Here is a 16152-nt window from a genome sequence, read left to right as displayed (position 1 = left end):
TTATGGTTTCTCCTCCCCCAACTCCTCCCTGATTATTATTACTTCTACACTTACTTCAATACATATCCTTTCTTGATCTCTTTCAATAGAAAACAAACAGGCATCTCAAATAAAATTAAATAACTTGAATAGGAAAAGACAAACAAAGGAACAGAAAGAAAAGAGCCAAAGAAAAAGCACAAGAAATACACAGAGATGGAGAGACACACATACTTATACATATATGAAGACCATCAAGACACAAAATCTAAAACCATAATATATAAACAAAAGACTTGTAGGACATAAAAATTTTCAGATACAGCATTATGAAATAAAAACCTTCAAAATACCATCAAGCTTGTTTTGAGTTGCTCATGGGGTCTGTACCCATGTTTAGTTTGTATAGAAAGTGAGAAGGTTGAAGAAAACTGGATTTTCCTTTGCAAGCAGTTATCAGTTGGAGATAGTTTCTGGGCTAGGGACCAGGGCTTGTCTCAGTACTGGGATCCCATCTGGTTTAGACCTTTCCAGTACTTGTTCATGCTGCAACAGTTTCTGTGACTTCATATGTCTCTGGGTCCTGTTGTGTGTAGAAGACTTCAGTTTCCTTGGTGTCTTCTATCTCCATTGACTCACCTTCCTCTTCTTCAGGGATTCCTGAGCTTTGAGAGGAGGAATGTGATGTCTGACACTATAGCTCTGGTGAAAAGCCCTAGTATTTTGCTAAATAGTCATGTAGTGAAATTCACACACACACACACACACACACACACACACACACACACACACACACACACATATGCTAGACCCAGAATGTATCAATTAGGTCATAGAAGCTTCATTTTGATGTGGACTGCAGTTAACGCAGAGAAACATAAGTGACCAAAGTGCTTAAAAGAAGAAACTGAATAGTGGAACATGCATGATTAACATGTTTATTAACTCTCCAAGATATTGCCAAAGCTTAAGAAATACATATGTATTTCTTAATGTATAGAAGGTAAAAAAAATAAAAAAGCTGGAACATAAGGATGAGTGATATGAAATGCTGTCTGATGGGCATAGCATGACTATTGCACTCATAAACTCACACCAGCTGTGATGGCCTGCACAAAATATACATAAACCAGCCAAAATTACTGCTTAGATGGGGGAGAAGAACTTCAAGCCTCATATCTTACCAAGGATCTATGATAGACGCTAGTAAGGGAAGAATATTTTTCTTTGAGAGAGTGGCTACTGTTCGGTTTCCCAGGCTTCAGTGAATAACTCTACACCCATGTAACAAGGGCATCAATAACTAGACTTAGTATACTATAAGGAAAAGACATTAGGGAAGGAGATGGGAGTGTTAGGAGGCTATAAAGGAGGTGGCAGGGGGAAATATTTCAGTGTATAAATGTGTGCAAAATCTCAAAGAATAAAAAATGTTACCAAGAGGAGGTTTACATTCCTAATCTAAATTGAGCTCCTAAAATATTTGTAGAGGTTATATTCTGTGGCTGCAAATATTCATCATCTTTCCTTTACTTTGCATATGCTTTCGTCTATAACCATAATAAATTTCATTCCTTGTTTCAGTCACTAACATTTGTGTTCAATAACATCTTATGTTCGGTGTTCAAATGAGCATAGATGTCTACAGTCAGTTACATGTGTTTGTTTAGTTCCTGGAATGTTTTAATGGAACTGTGACACCGAGTGTCATAGGACAAGAACAGATGCTAATGTATTAAGCCAATTGATTTTGATTGTGTTGCATACATTAGTGAAGAAATGGCAATATTTTCAAATAAGGAGAATGAAGTAAATACATAGATATGAATAAAACAGAAAAAAAATCTATATGAACACCTGCCTCAACCCTTAACAAATATTTCACAGTGAGTTATTAATATAAATATAAACTGAAATTTAAGACTTACTGAAGACAATAAAAAGAGAAAAGATTTGTGTTTTAGTGTTAGAAAACATATGGTAGGATACTAAAAGAAAAATATATCAGAGAAAAATAATTAAGTTGTATTTTATCAGGTAAAAATTTTCTTCTAAAACAGAATGTTGAAAAAATGAAATTATAAGTCCAATTACTGAATTAGTAGTGTTCTTAGAAGTTTCCAGTGTTTGTTTAGAAGATTATGATCCTTTAAATCTCATTAAAATAAGCATCATTGGTAGTCTATAAGCTATAAGGCTTATTTTTATGACTAAAAATTTTCAGAGAAAGTAATTAGAAAGCTTGGTGCATATTCATTAAGATAAAGAGACAAAGAAGTCAACAGCTGATAACTATACAGAGATCTAGATGTTTATTGTGGGCTACTCCTTTATAAAGGGAAACAGAGGGAGTGGATCTGGGGGAGAGGTAAAGTGTGAGGGGCCTGGGAAAAGTGGAGGGAAGGAAAACTGTGGTCACAATATACAGAATGAAAGAAGAATATATTTTCAATAATAAATAAAGAAGATTTATACCTAGTCTTATTGCATCTTGCTATGACACATTCATTTTATATCACTGGGAAGACTGTTCTTTTATGAAGGGAAAAGGGGGAGCAGTGGATATGAAGGAAAGGAGGGGTAGAGGGAATGGTAGGAGGGGAGGTAGGGAAGATTGCAGTCATGATATATTGTATTGGAGAAGAATAAAGAAAGATAATATATGTGAATATATACATTTGTATACACAAATACATGTTAAAAAGTTAATTGAGGGAACCAGACAGTGGGGGCACATGCCTTTAATCCCAGCACACAGGAGGCAGAGGCAGCTAGTCTTTTCTGCAGGGTGAGTTCCAACTACACAGAGAAACCCTGTCTCAAAAAACCAAAAAAAAAAAAAAAAAGATAATTAGGGAAGACGGGGCTTACATTCCCATCTTCACAAGAGGGTGTATTTTTCCTAAAAGAAAATTTGCGGGAACTCCCATCTGGACCAGAGGTGAGTGCCTGGGTTATAGTCAGAGAGGCAAATGCACCTGGGTCCCACCGCTGGACACAGGCCACCCCAGGAGGACGTGACCAACTTGGCCCCAGTTTGCAGCCAATCGACTGCCCTGCGGGAAGGCTCCCCCTTTCCAAGACTGCAGGCAGACACTGCAGTCTCCACAACCTGCCCCCACACCCATTTGCCCGAGATCACAGCCACTTCCTGAGACTCAGAGACCAGCCACCCAGCTCCTATCTGGCCAGCACTCTCATCTGGAACAGCACTCACATATGGCCCAGAGCATCCATCTAGACCAGAGAGAGGCTCCCTAAATCTGTCAGCTCTCTCTGGACCAAGTACACTGATAAGACCAAGAACAAGCACAAGAGGAGATGGGCAGACGTCAAGGCAGAAGTACATACAACAAAATAAAGAGCAATACAGCATCACCAGAACCTAGCCCTTCTGCAACAGCTAGACCTGAACATCACGGAATGGAAGAAGAAGAAAACAACCTTATAAGTAACATCATGAAGAGGCTAGAGCCTTATATACAAGAAATCAAAAATAAAGTAGAGGAACAGACAAACAAAAATGGGAAAAAATCGTCCTGAGTGAGGTAACCCAGACACAGAAGGACAAACATGACATGTACTCACTCATAGGAGGATACTAGATGTAAAACAAAGATGACTATACTGCTACACAACTCCAGGGAAGCTACCTAGAAAACAGGACCCTAGGAAAGACCCAAGCATCACCCAATGACAGAGAAATGGATGAGATCTACATGAACAACTTGGACGACAGTGGGAGTAATGAAGGGCAGGATTTGAGGGAAAGAAAGCTTAGGGGAGCAGGAGATCCCAGCTGGATCAAGAACAGAAAGGGAGAACAAGGAATAACAGACCATGATAAATGATGACATGAGAACAGGAATTGGCAGAGGGCTGGAGAGGTCCCCAAAAATCCACAATGATACATCCTTTGTAGACTGCTGGCAATGGTCGAGAGAAAGCCTGATCTGACCTAGTCCGGTGATCAGATGGCTAAACACCCTAACTGTCATGCTGGAACTCTCATCCAATAACTGATAGAAGTGGATGCAGAGATCCTCAGCCAGGCCCCAGGTGGAGCTCCAGGTGTCCAACTGTTGACAGGGAGGAGGGACTGCAAAAGCATGAATTGTTGAATCCAAGATTGGAATAAGCACAGGGACAAATAGCCAAATGAATGGAAGCACATGAATTATGAACCAAAGGCTGTGGATCCCCCAGCTGGTTCAGGCCCTCTGGATAAGTGAGACAATTGAATAGCTTGATCTGCTTGGGAGGCACCCTGTCTGTGGGACCAGGATCTGTCCTTAGTGCATGAGCTGGCTGTTTGGAATCTTGGGCTTACACAGGGACACTTTGCTCAGTCTCTAATGTGACAGGACCTGCCTATACTGAATCCACCAGGTTTAAATAAATCCCCAGGGGTGTCTTGATCCTGGAGGACATGGGAATGGAGGGAGGGGCTGGGGGGAAGTTGTGGGTGGGGGCGGGAGGGGGGAGGACAGGGGAATCCATGGCTGATGTATAAAACTTAAAACACATAATAATAAAGAAAAAAAAGAAAATTTGCATAACATTTTGAGTTTCTAGGAAATCAAAGGTATATCATGGTCCAAGTTGTATATGCAACTATCTCAATTTTTTTTATATTCAAATGCTATCCTCTTAGGAAGGGAGTAACTATAATTCTATCCCATTTTATAAGCAAGTATATGAAACCATTTAAGTCACATTAAAAACATTGCCTTATCTAGTGGCATTGTGAGGATAATAGTAATGTGAATTTCCTATGCTGTTGGAGAACACTCAAAGTTCTAATCATAAAATCTGTAGTTCAGAAGTATTTCTACAGTGTATCAGGAATTAAGTCTTTACTACATTCTCTTTCTATAATTGAAGGATCCAAGACCTTGGAATCCAAAAATTTCTCCTCAGTATTAACTTTATAACAAAAGTAAGGAATCTCTGAATTTTGTTGATACACAGATTTTCTGATTTCCCACATTTGCAGCTCCTCCTTAATATCATAAACTACAACATTCAACTTCTACAGTATTTTGTGTAATCCTGAGGCTCAAGTGAAATTGACCAAGAAGGTATTCAGGAAAGTTAAGAGCTGTAGTGGCCACCCAATTTTCAGGTTCACTTCTCCATGGGCAGGACTTCTACACTTCTAGGATCATTATTTTGCCTCTGATTTTGAGTGATTAAAAAAAAAATCTCCTAGCCTCATTTCTAGCTCTGCCAGGGATAAATCTGTGTTCATAGCCAACATTAAATGTCCAGGTCCTCGGCCTTCTGTTTTATTGAGTGGGGAGTACTCTAGCGGAGGAATAAATTACATGATAGAAGAATGTTTCTGTCCTCATCCATTATCATTTATCATGTTTATCTAGAAAGTATAGATTTTTTTTTTTTACTTCTTTACTTCCCTGTGTAAGAAAATTTGGCTGTACTCTATAGAATATGACATGTGCACAGGTATGGCTAGTATTACACATCCTCAACCCACACTTCACTCCTAGGGACAGAACCTTGACAGGAAGAGGGTATCATTTTCTCATGAGATCATTTTAGAGTATCTACAAATTCTCTTTAAAAAAATGACCTCTGCAAATGTCTCTTTGGTGACTGAATTCATTCTGTTAGGTTTAAAAACCAGCCTGATCCCCAAATAGCCCTGTTCTTTGTGTTTTTAACAATATTTATCATTACTGTAGTAAGAAATATGTTTTTGATAAGTCTAATTGTGCTTAATTCACATGTTCCTAAAAAGTACTTTTGCTCTTTAAATTGTCCTTTATAGACCTCTGCTTTTTTTTCTCTGTTCACTCCCAAAATGTTAGTGAGCTTTATTTTGAGTAAGAATATCATCTTTTATATGGGATATTCGAACCAGCTCCTTTTTTTGTCATTTCTGAAAGTTACATTCTAACGTCAATGGCCTATGATCTCTATATGGCAATTTGTAATACATTCTCTTTACTGGGGGAGGAATCCAGGAGAGTGGCTGCCTCTTCCTGGGTGGAAAAGAGCATCTCCCAATTGAACAGGTACACAGCTTATATAGGGCTTCTTAGGGGCAGAGTTTTTCCAGAGAGGTTTTCAGGATTGAAATTTGCTGGATTTCATGCTCAAGGATCAGTTGTTTTCATGCTCAGGGATTGGTTGGTTTCATGCTCAGTTGTTAAGGGGCAGAGTGTTTCTTTGGCTAGTCTGATTTCGGAGCCAAATTGTGTTTCTTTCATTGGCCCCTTTTAACCTTTTGGCTCTGGTTTCAGGGTCAGGGTGTGTTTCTTTGGCTAGTTCTTTTACCCTAGACCTATATTCCCCTAAGTGATAACAAACATCCATAACTCATGGAATAGCCAAACACTACCCACACACCATCTTTTGGGAATGTGGGTATCATGTTCTCCAGATTGATTGCTTCCTATTGTCTGTGAGTGAAGACACTAGGGGTCCCTGAGAAAATTGAGATAATGGTCAAGTCCTGGGAAGACCAGGGGTAGTCTTTGTTGTGATATATCACCTGTCAAGATTCAGGAGGTCTCCCTTGATCAAATCTGATCCGTGTTAATCCTAGAGAAATCCACAGCCTCTCAATTCCTTTGGAAACAAAAGCAAAAACCTCTTCTCCAAAGCATTTTTTGTTTTTGTTTTTTCAAGACAGGGTTTCTCTGTGTAGCTTTTGCACCTTTCCTGGAACTCACTCTGTAGACCAGGCTGGCCTCAAACTCACAAAGATCCTCCTGCCTCTGCCTCCTGAGTGCTGGGATTACAGGAGTGTGCCACCACCGCCCGGCTAGCATTTTTTAACTTCCATTTGACAAATACATTTTTTGACTTCCATTTTAAAGTTAAGGCATTCTAAAAATATCTAGGCTGGTTTATTTATCAGTCCCTCTTTTAATCCCATGTCTCTTGGCAGCTGTTGTTTGCTTATTAGCTTTCAAAAAAATCAAAATCAATGCAGTGCTATATAGGATCAGGACGCCCTGTGTATTTTCCATTGTTCTGTGGCATTTTTCCTTTATGTTACTTTTACTCTCTCTTGAGACTATATTATTTTTAAACTATTTATTTCTTTTTATGACTATCTATAGCCTTTCTTTCTTAAGCCTACAAACATTGCAAATGACATTGGAACCTGTTTAGAGATTTTTTTTTTCTGTCTAGGCCTTTTTTACTGTGCATCTTTTAGCCTTTTTTGAGCATGTGAGTAAACTTTAAACTGCTAAGCTAAAGCTGGGTCCTCAGCTCTTCTCTATCAACTGGCTCTGCCTACTTCTCTGGTTGTAAAAGCCAAGCTTAAAGCTCATGGCCTGGTCGGAGGTGTGTGACAAGGAACTGCATTCAATCCCCCAGCTATGGCATGCCAGTACCCTGCACTGTGGAAGGCACTTTTTATTTAGTTTTTTTTTTTTTTTATGTTTGTTTAGCAAGAAAAAGGCTGTGTAAGTGCTTTGCTGTAAGGCAGAGTTTCTTAAAGGAGCCATGTGTGGGAAATTCCCTTGAACAGTATATCTTCTGAATAAGGGGTCCCATGGAACAAAGGCAGGTCTTTGCTCTGGAAAGGGTCAGGGGCCTGGCACAGCCATGTCTTTGGCAGGGCATTCCAAAAATCAGAGGAGGCCCTGGGCCTCTAAGGCAATCACTCGGAAAGGACAACTTACATATCTGAAAGCTGATCTTAGTCTGACGGAGAACAGGTATGGGGGAACAGGGTGTTTTCCCACCATGTAGCTAGTTCTTGGCTGGTTGGGGAAAAAATCAGCCCCCTTGGTAGGACCTCCAGATGCAAAGTTTCTGCACCCCAATAGGTCTCTCCACTGATGCAGCAATCCAAATCAGACAAAATCAAACTGAATTAAGAAAAAACCCAGGCTTTATGGGTAAAACTCTCCCAGGTTATTTTCCAAGCCCCAGAAAGGAGATGGGGAAGAGAGACTAAAAAACTATGTGTCTGTTTTCTGGGGTATAGTTTAAATACCATGTGGCAATGATCTTGAGCATCTCAGGGGGAGGATCAGGGGAACAACACTCTTCACAATAGCTACAAATAATATAAAATGTCTTGGTCTTACTCTAACCGAGCAAGTGAAAGATCTGTGTGATAAGAACTTCAAGTCTTTGAAGAGGGGCTTGGACCTGCCTGTACTAAATGTACCTCCCCATGTGAGACCTTACCTTCTTTTAGGAGAGAATGAGGGTGGTTTGGGAGGGGGAGGCTGGAGGGGTGGAAAGAGGTAAGAGGGGGGTCTTTGGTTTGTAAAATTAGTAAAAACATTTTCTTAATAAAAAAGAAATTGGAGAAAATATGAGAAGATGAAAAGATTCCTGTGCTAATGGATTGGTAAGATTAGTATAATAAAAAATGACCATCCTACCAAAAACAGTCTACAGATTTAGTGCAATTTCCATCAAATTCCAACATAATTTTTTTACAGACCTTGAATGAATACTTCTCACCTTCAGATGGATAAACAAAAAACTTGGAATAGCTAAAACAATGTTAAATAATAGAAGAACCTCTAGAGGAATCACCATCTCTGATTTCAAGTTATATTGCTGAGTTATAGTAATAAAAACATAATATTGGCATAAAAATAGACATGTTGATCAATGGAATAAAATTGAGGACCCAGACATAAATTCACACACCTGATTTTTGATAAAGAAGACAAATGCAAAAAAGGAGCATCTTCAACTAATGGTGCTGGTCAAACTGGATGCCTGCATGTAGAAGTAAGCAAATAAATTCATATTTATCACCCTGCACAACATTCAAGTCCATGTGTATTTAAGACTTCAACATAAAGCCAGGTACATTTAACCTGATAGAAGAGAAGGTTGGGAATAGTCTTGAAAGCATCGGCATAGGAGACAACGTTCTGAAAAGACCACAGGTAGTGCTGATATTATGATGAATAATTAATAAATGAAAATGCAAATCTTCTGTAGGGTAAAGGAGACATTATATTGGACAAAGATTCAGTCTATGGAATGGGAAAGGATTTTTATCAAGTTTATATCCAATAAAGATCTAATATCCAAAATATATAAAGAATTCAAGAAATTAGATATCAAAAAACAAAATGGGCCAGTTTAAATATGGTGTACAGATATAAACAAAGAATTCTCAACAGAGGGAATTCAAATTGCTGAGAAACACTTAAAGAAATGTTCAACACTCTTAGCCATCAGGGAAATGCAAACCAAAACTACTTTGAGAGTCCATATTATACTTGTCAGAATGGCTAAGATCAAAAACACAAGTGACAGCTCATGCTGGCAAGGATGTGAATCAAGGGGAACACTCATCCATTACTAGTAGGAGTACAAACTTTCACAGCCACTTTGGAAATCAGTATGATGGTTTATCTGAAAATTGAATTAATCTACATCAACACCCAGCTGTATCACCCTTGGGCATATACTAAAAGGACATTCTGTCCTAAACAAGGACACTTGCTCATCTACATTCAGAGTGATTTTATTCATAATAGACAGAAACTGGAAACAACCTGTATGTCTCTCAACCAAGGAATCGATAAGGAAAATGTGGTACATTTACACAAAGAAGTATTACTTAGAGGTTAAAAAAAAATTATTCATAAATTTGCAAACAAATGGATGAAAGTAAAAAAAAAATCAGCCTGACTGGTTATCCAAACCCAGAAAAGCAAATATGATATTCACTTATAAGTGGATATTACCTCTTAAGTAAATGATAGTCAATCTACAATCCATAGATCCAGACAGCTTCAGTAACTAGGAAGGCTGTAGGCAAAAGCATGGGAAGTGAAGGGAAAATATATTCTACAAGTGAACTGGGGAGGGGAGGGATGGAAGCAGGAGGGATCAGGTGGGTGATGAGAGAGACAGATGGAATTGGGGGGCATTTGAGGGATAGTGTGGAAACCTAGTGCAATAGAGGCTTCCTACAATCTATGAGGGTGACCATATTGAAGACTCCTAGTAATGGAGGATAAAGCATCTGAACTGGTCCTCTTTGTAGCCAGGTAGGCTCTCACTGTTGGAACTATGTTACAATCTTTTGAGTTGTTGGCCAAGGAGGTCCTGTGGAGATCCCTAAATAACCTAGGATGATGCTAGGACAGAAAGTTGCTCTCTGAAAACTGACAATGGGGTTCCATTGCTGAGAACCACACCCATACAGCTCATTGAACATAGAGAGATCAAACCAGTCAGGGCACAAAGCCTTCACTTCTAACTTCTAATCTCTTTAGTGTGAGAAGGTACTCAGCAGGCTATGGAAAGAGAAACCTGGACACCAATCCAGTCACAAAGCCCTCCACCTACAATCTTTCCTGCCTGCAAAGTGTTCTGGGGACAATGGTGGCACAGAACTTGTGGGAGGGGCCAACAATCATTTGGTTTAATTTAACGCCCACATCATAAGAGAGAGTCAGTTTTCAGAGAGAAACTTTCTGTCCTTCAGACAAGGGTCTACAGGGGTCTGCACCAGGTCCTATGCATATAAGTTATGCTTGATGTTTTTGGAAGACTGCTAATTGTGGCAGAAGGTATATCTCTGACTCTTTTGCCTGCTCTTAGGGCTCATTTCCTCCTATTGGATTGCCTTGTCCAGCCTCAAGAAGACAGCTTTTGCCATGTTTTGTCCTGTTTAGCTGTTTTCTCTTTGAGGCCTATGCTTTCTGAAGAGGAGATGGAAGTGGAGTGGATATGGGGAGATGGAGATGGGGGCAGAGAGGAGTTAAGGGAGAGGAAACTGTGGGCTGGATGTATTGTATGAGAGAAGAATATTTTTTAATAAAAATAAAGTGTTAGGCAAATATATATTCCATTTGTTACAAAAATAAATAAATATTTTAATTTGTGGATAATTTTTTAAAAAGTATAAATGTCAACACACAAATAGCACTTGCATGTTCATATGCTAACAGTAAATAATATGAAAAGGAAATTAAGAAAATATGCATATATACTAATGCATTTTAACAGAGAGTAGAATATTTTGTACAACACAATTTACCAAATTTTGTTGAAAGGAATTAGTAGGACATAAATATAAGGAAACATATCCTCATCCTCATTCATAGGTTGAAAAACAATATTTATTTTTTAAACAATAATGTCCAAATTAGCCCATACATGCCTAGCTGAGTTAAAGAAAAACTTTGAAAATATTCATGGGAAGTTTGTTTTTTACTTTAGTAACATTGGACTTATAAAATGAATTTTGATGTCTTTGCTTCTCTTCATCTTATGGGAAGAGTTTGAAAATATTGGCACTAATTATTTGTATATGCTTGAATAATAAAATGAATTTTGATGTCTTTGCTTCTCTTCAACTTATGGGAAGAGTTTGAAAAATATTGGCACTAATTATGTGTATATGCTTGAATATAACATTCACCCTTTTTTTTTTATGACAGGTGTTTAGAATATGACAGACCCAGTCAGTGCTCCAAAACAACAAAGTCAGAAACCAACCACACAGAAGTATCAAAATAAGTTGCATCATGACATGTCCCATATATCTTTCTGTTCTGGCGAGGTTCTAGGGGTAGTGTGGCTAGGAGTTTTCATATCTGGGGTAATCACCAGTCCACATCCATATATCTATTTTTACATTGAACTGAAAACCAGGCCACTGCATTTTACTTTCTTTTAACACTTCAGTATAGTATAGCATTATAGATACTAGTGAAACACCTGGTTAACCCCCTAGAAAATTAAAGAGTGTTAGAAGTACAATGAACCTCTTTATTTCATAAGGAGAAACCAGGGTGAAGTGAGATTTTCGTCTCTTACCCCTATATTGACTTAAGACTGTTAACTATGCAGACTGCCAGTCTCAGCCACCCTCCCTTTCTCACTGGCATTTGGGATCAGAGTACATTCTGTGTTGTCCTGAAAGACCTGTGAGACAGGCTAGATAGAAAATGATCGTATGGATAACCTATGAACACAATGTGGCATTGTATGTGAGTATGTGCATTACATTCATTTCCCTGGGGTTAACTTTTCATCCTTATTCTGTGTTGCTATATCAAGAACAGTGCATGGGAAGAGGGTAGCTTGTTTTTACCTACCAGATCCAGTGTGGCTGGTTTCATGGCAGGTCAGAATGCAGGGACCTCATGCCTAATTTTCAGATTTCTCATAATTACCTCACAGGTTGAGTGAGTTCATATTTGTGGCTCAGTTGCTGTGTTAATGAAGTAAGATTCTGTATTTCCTGTTCCATCATTTTGCTGAATTAAAAATGTTTTACTTTCCATTCTCCCTGTAGGATATCTAATCTCTAAAGGGAAGGAATACTTGAATACAACATCAGACCCTAAGGAAGTAATGATATTTAGTGTCCTAGGTATAGTTGTAAACCAATTATCTCCCTATTATACATAGAAACTATTCCCTAGAGAAATGTAAGTGCTCATCTTCCCTGTTTATAACTGAAAGTATTATAACATTAATAGCATATTAAACTTATCAAAGGCAAATGTAATAAAAAAAATTTGCTCTGCTGCTTAAGATGTCTTTAAGTTATATTAATAAATTATTTAGATTGGAAACATTGGCTGAACATACCAGAAATGTATCTATGATGTAATTATTCTTTCAGGACCATCTAAGTACATGGCCAATGAGAAAACATCATTTTTCTTACTTAATAAATGTGAAATTTTTGAATTCAATTCACATTATTTTTTCCTTGAACAAAATCCCAGAGATCTATGATATATGTACTATTTTATTGTGCAATATTGAGACTCAAGTGAAAATGGTATAAGAATCTGTTCAAAGTGGGGTGTGAGATATTGGGGACATTCGGGTAGGCAGAAAAAGCCTCAGACTGGAGGCCTCTGTGTCCTCATCCAGAATGAATCTCAGCTGAACTGATGCTCCAAAGCCTAAAAGCTAAACCAGCCAAATGCTTCTAGTTTCTGGTCTTCATGCCTTATATATCTTTCTCTTTCTGCCATCACTCCTTGGGATTAAAGGATTGTTTTCTGGGGTTAAAGGTGTGTGTCATCATGCCTGGCTGTTTCCAATGTGACCTTGAACTCAGAGAGATCCAGAGGGATTTCTGTCTCTGAAATGCTAGGATTAAAGGCGTGAGTGCCACCATTTTCTAGCCTCTATATCTAGTTGCTGTCTGTTCTCTGACCCCAGATAAATTTATTAGGGTGCACAAATTTTGGGGAACACAATACCAACACAGGGGACAATGATTTGCTCTTGGTTCAGTTCTCTCCTTTCTTATTAATTGGCTTTTAGGAATCATATTTTCATAGAGACGTATTGACAGTCATCGGTGGGATGGGCTTGATATTGTACTCTGTTATTTATCTTGTTCGTAATTGAGGGCAGGAAGAGTATAAGAGCCAGGAGACAGATGAATATAAAGGAGAAGTGCTTTTTGGATACAGCAGGAGAGTTGCACATACAAACTTTTTTAAAAAATATTTTTTTCATATGGATATTTGTGTTTTAATTTTACATATCAGCCATGGGTTCCCCTCTCCTCCCCCCTCCCTCCCCTGTCTTCTCCCCACCCCTTCTCCCGATTCCCATCTCCTCCAGGGCAAAGATTCCCCTGGAGATTCAGTTCAACCTGGTAGATTCAGTCCAGGCAGGTCCAGTCCTCTCCTTCAAGGCTGAGCAAAGTGTCCCTGCATAAGCTCCAGGTTCCAAAAAGCCAGCTCATGCACTAAGGACAGGTCCAGGTCCCACTGCCTGGGTGCATCCCAAACAGTTCAAGCTATTCAATTGTCTCACTTATCTGGAGCGCCTGATCCAGTTGGGGGCTCCATAGCTTTTGGTTCATAATTCATGTGTTTCCATTAGTTTGGTTGTGACAGCATGTACAGTCCCTCTAGAAACCCAACTCAGAATAAATCTTACCACAGAAAGGGGAGTGGCTCAAGAAGTCCCACCCTCAACCAAGAGCTATTGGATATTATAAGCTGCTGGGAGAGAGTCATTCCTCTCTAAGAAGGTAGCCCCTGGTAAGTTAACCATCTTCCAGTGGAAGACCACACTTCCACAAATATATGGGTAGAAGATTTAGCCTGGTAAAGAATAAAATAGGTTACAAATTTGGGCAAGTAGGGTAGGGAGAGGGAGGGGAACATGATTAAAAGAGGTGTAAAATAATTTTGTGTGTTTCAAGAACTTAGATAAGAGAAACATTGCAATTAAAGGAATAAGTTCTGTTGGTGATACTTTATGTAGTGTGAAAAGCTGTTGTGGTCATGGCTGCATTTTCCTCTAACATTTTTCCTCTTGGCTATGCACATAGATTACTTTAAAGAAGAATGGGTCCTGAAATGGTTCTTCAGAGACTGAATTCATCCTGGAAGGATTAACAGAGAAACCTGATCTCCAATGCCCACTTTTCATCCTGTTTCTAGTGATGTATGTGATCACTGTGTTGGGAAATCTGGGTTTGATTATCTTGATTGGACTGAATTCTCACCTTCACACCCCACTGAACTTTTTCCTCTCTAACTTGTCCTTTGTTGACCTCTGTTATTCTTCTGTGTTCTCACCCCAAATGTTGATGGGCTTTATATCAGAGAAGAACATTATTTCCTATAGAGGGCGCATGACTCAGCTTTTCTTTTTCAGCTTTTTCTCCATTTCTGAGTGCTATGTGCTGACCTTAATGGCCTATGATCACTATGTGGCCATCTGCAATCCACTCTTGTATAATACTGTCATGTCTCCTAAATTATGTTTAATCCTTATGTTTGGCTCATACATGATGGCATTTTCTGGTGCTCTGGCTCACACTGCGTGCATGCTGAGACTGACCTTCTCTGAAACAAACAGCGTTAATCACTACTTCTGTGACATTCTCACTTTTAGTTTTCCAGAACCAGCACCTATGGCAATGAACTGGAGGCTTTTGTTGTTATAGGCATCAATATAATTGTGCCCAGCATTACCATCTTTATATCTTATGGCCTCATCCTCTCTAGTATTTTCCATATCAGCTCTACTGAGGGCGGGTCCAAGGCCTTCAGCACCTACAGTTCTCATATAATTGCTCTTTCTCTGTTCTTTGGATTGGGTGCATTTATGTACCTCAGTCCATCCTCTGCCATGTCAATGGATGAAGGTAAAATCTCTTCTGTCTTTTTTACTAATATAGTTCCTCTGCTGAATCCCTTAATATACAGCTTGAGGAACAAAGATTTTAAAAGTGCCTTGATAAAGACACTAAGTAAGAGAAAGTATTCATCTGAAAGAGTATCCTTGCCATGTAGTTACAAGACTTGGAAGTTCAGTTTCATTAGTTCCATTTGTGTGGCCATTATCTTTCCCCTTTTCATTGTTGCTGTTAGTAGGGTGAATAAAATTTGAGTTTCCTTTCAATAATTCATTTCTACTTTTTAAAGATAATGACATCCATTCTTTACCATTGGCATGATTAATTTATCTTTTTCTTTCACATGTATATTAAGAATTTTAGTGGAGAAATGTATGTATTTGAAATGATTTTCACCTTTTCTTCCTAAGTAGGAAGGTTAAGATTTGATAATGACACACTACATAAATGTGTCAAGGAAGTGGGAGAACTCACATGGCCTTCAGAAACATTCGGGTCCGTATGTTTGTACTCAGGCCAGTCCATCCTCCACTGGATACTCTAGAGATCAGAGATGGAAGGCTCCATAGTAGAGTTCAAGTTGCACACTCATATATGAAATCACTAAACATCTTTCACCAAAGAACTCTCGTAGTTAATTTGTTAATTTGAGTCTTTTATTTTTTCTGGAGCAGTAGGCATGCTTTTTTGAGCCTGACTAAAATGGGGAGTTCAAACTTCAAAGTAGTATTTGGGGAATAAGCTAAGTTATGATAATATTTTTATTGAATAATATGCTTAATTCTTATTCTTTTGAGAAAAGGGCAAAAAATTACTAAAATTATTTAAGAAAATAAATCTGATGTTATCAAACTACAATTTGAACATTTTAAAGATGACTTGTAAATATTTTGTTATTTCATTTTTCTAAACTTCATTAAATATCTAACATTTTGAATTTTAGCATAAGTAATCCACTCATCTATTATGTTGGTTTCTTATTATTAAATCCTTGATTTACACTTCAGAAAAACTATCCAATTATCCATCTCAAACCAATATTAACCTGCTTGATTTTTCCTTAACATTTTATTCATGCA

The 16152-nt window shown here is 38.4% G+C and overlaps 1 pseudogene; it reads left to right on the top strand.

The window, feature by feature from the left end:
* The first annotated feature begins 5567 nt into the window (after positions 1-5567).
* On the top strand, positions 5568-15327 carry LOC118587547 (annotated as a pseudogene).
* Positions 15328-16152: the final 825 nt, after the last annotated feature.

Source organism: Onychomys torridus, chromosome 7 (genome assembly GCF_903995425.1).
Source record: "Onychomys torridus chromosome 7, mOncTor1.1, whole genome shotgun sequence".
Taxonomy (NCBI): Eukaryota; Metazoa; Chordata; class Mammalia; order Rodentia; family Cricetidae; genus Onychomys; species Onychomys torridus.
The sequence above is the reverse complement of the archived record's forward strand: the minus strand, read 5'-3'. Positions and strand labels throughout refer to the sequence as shown.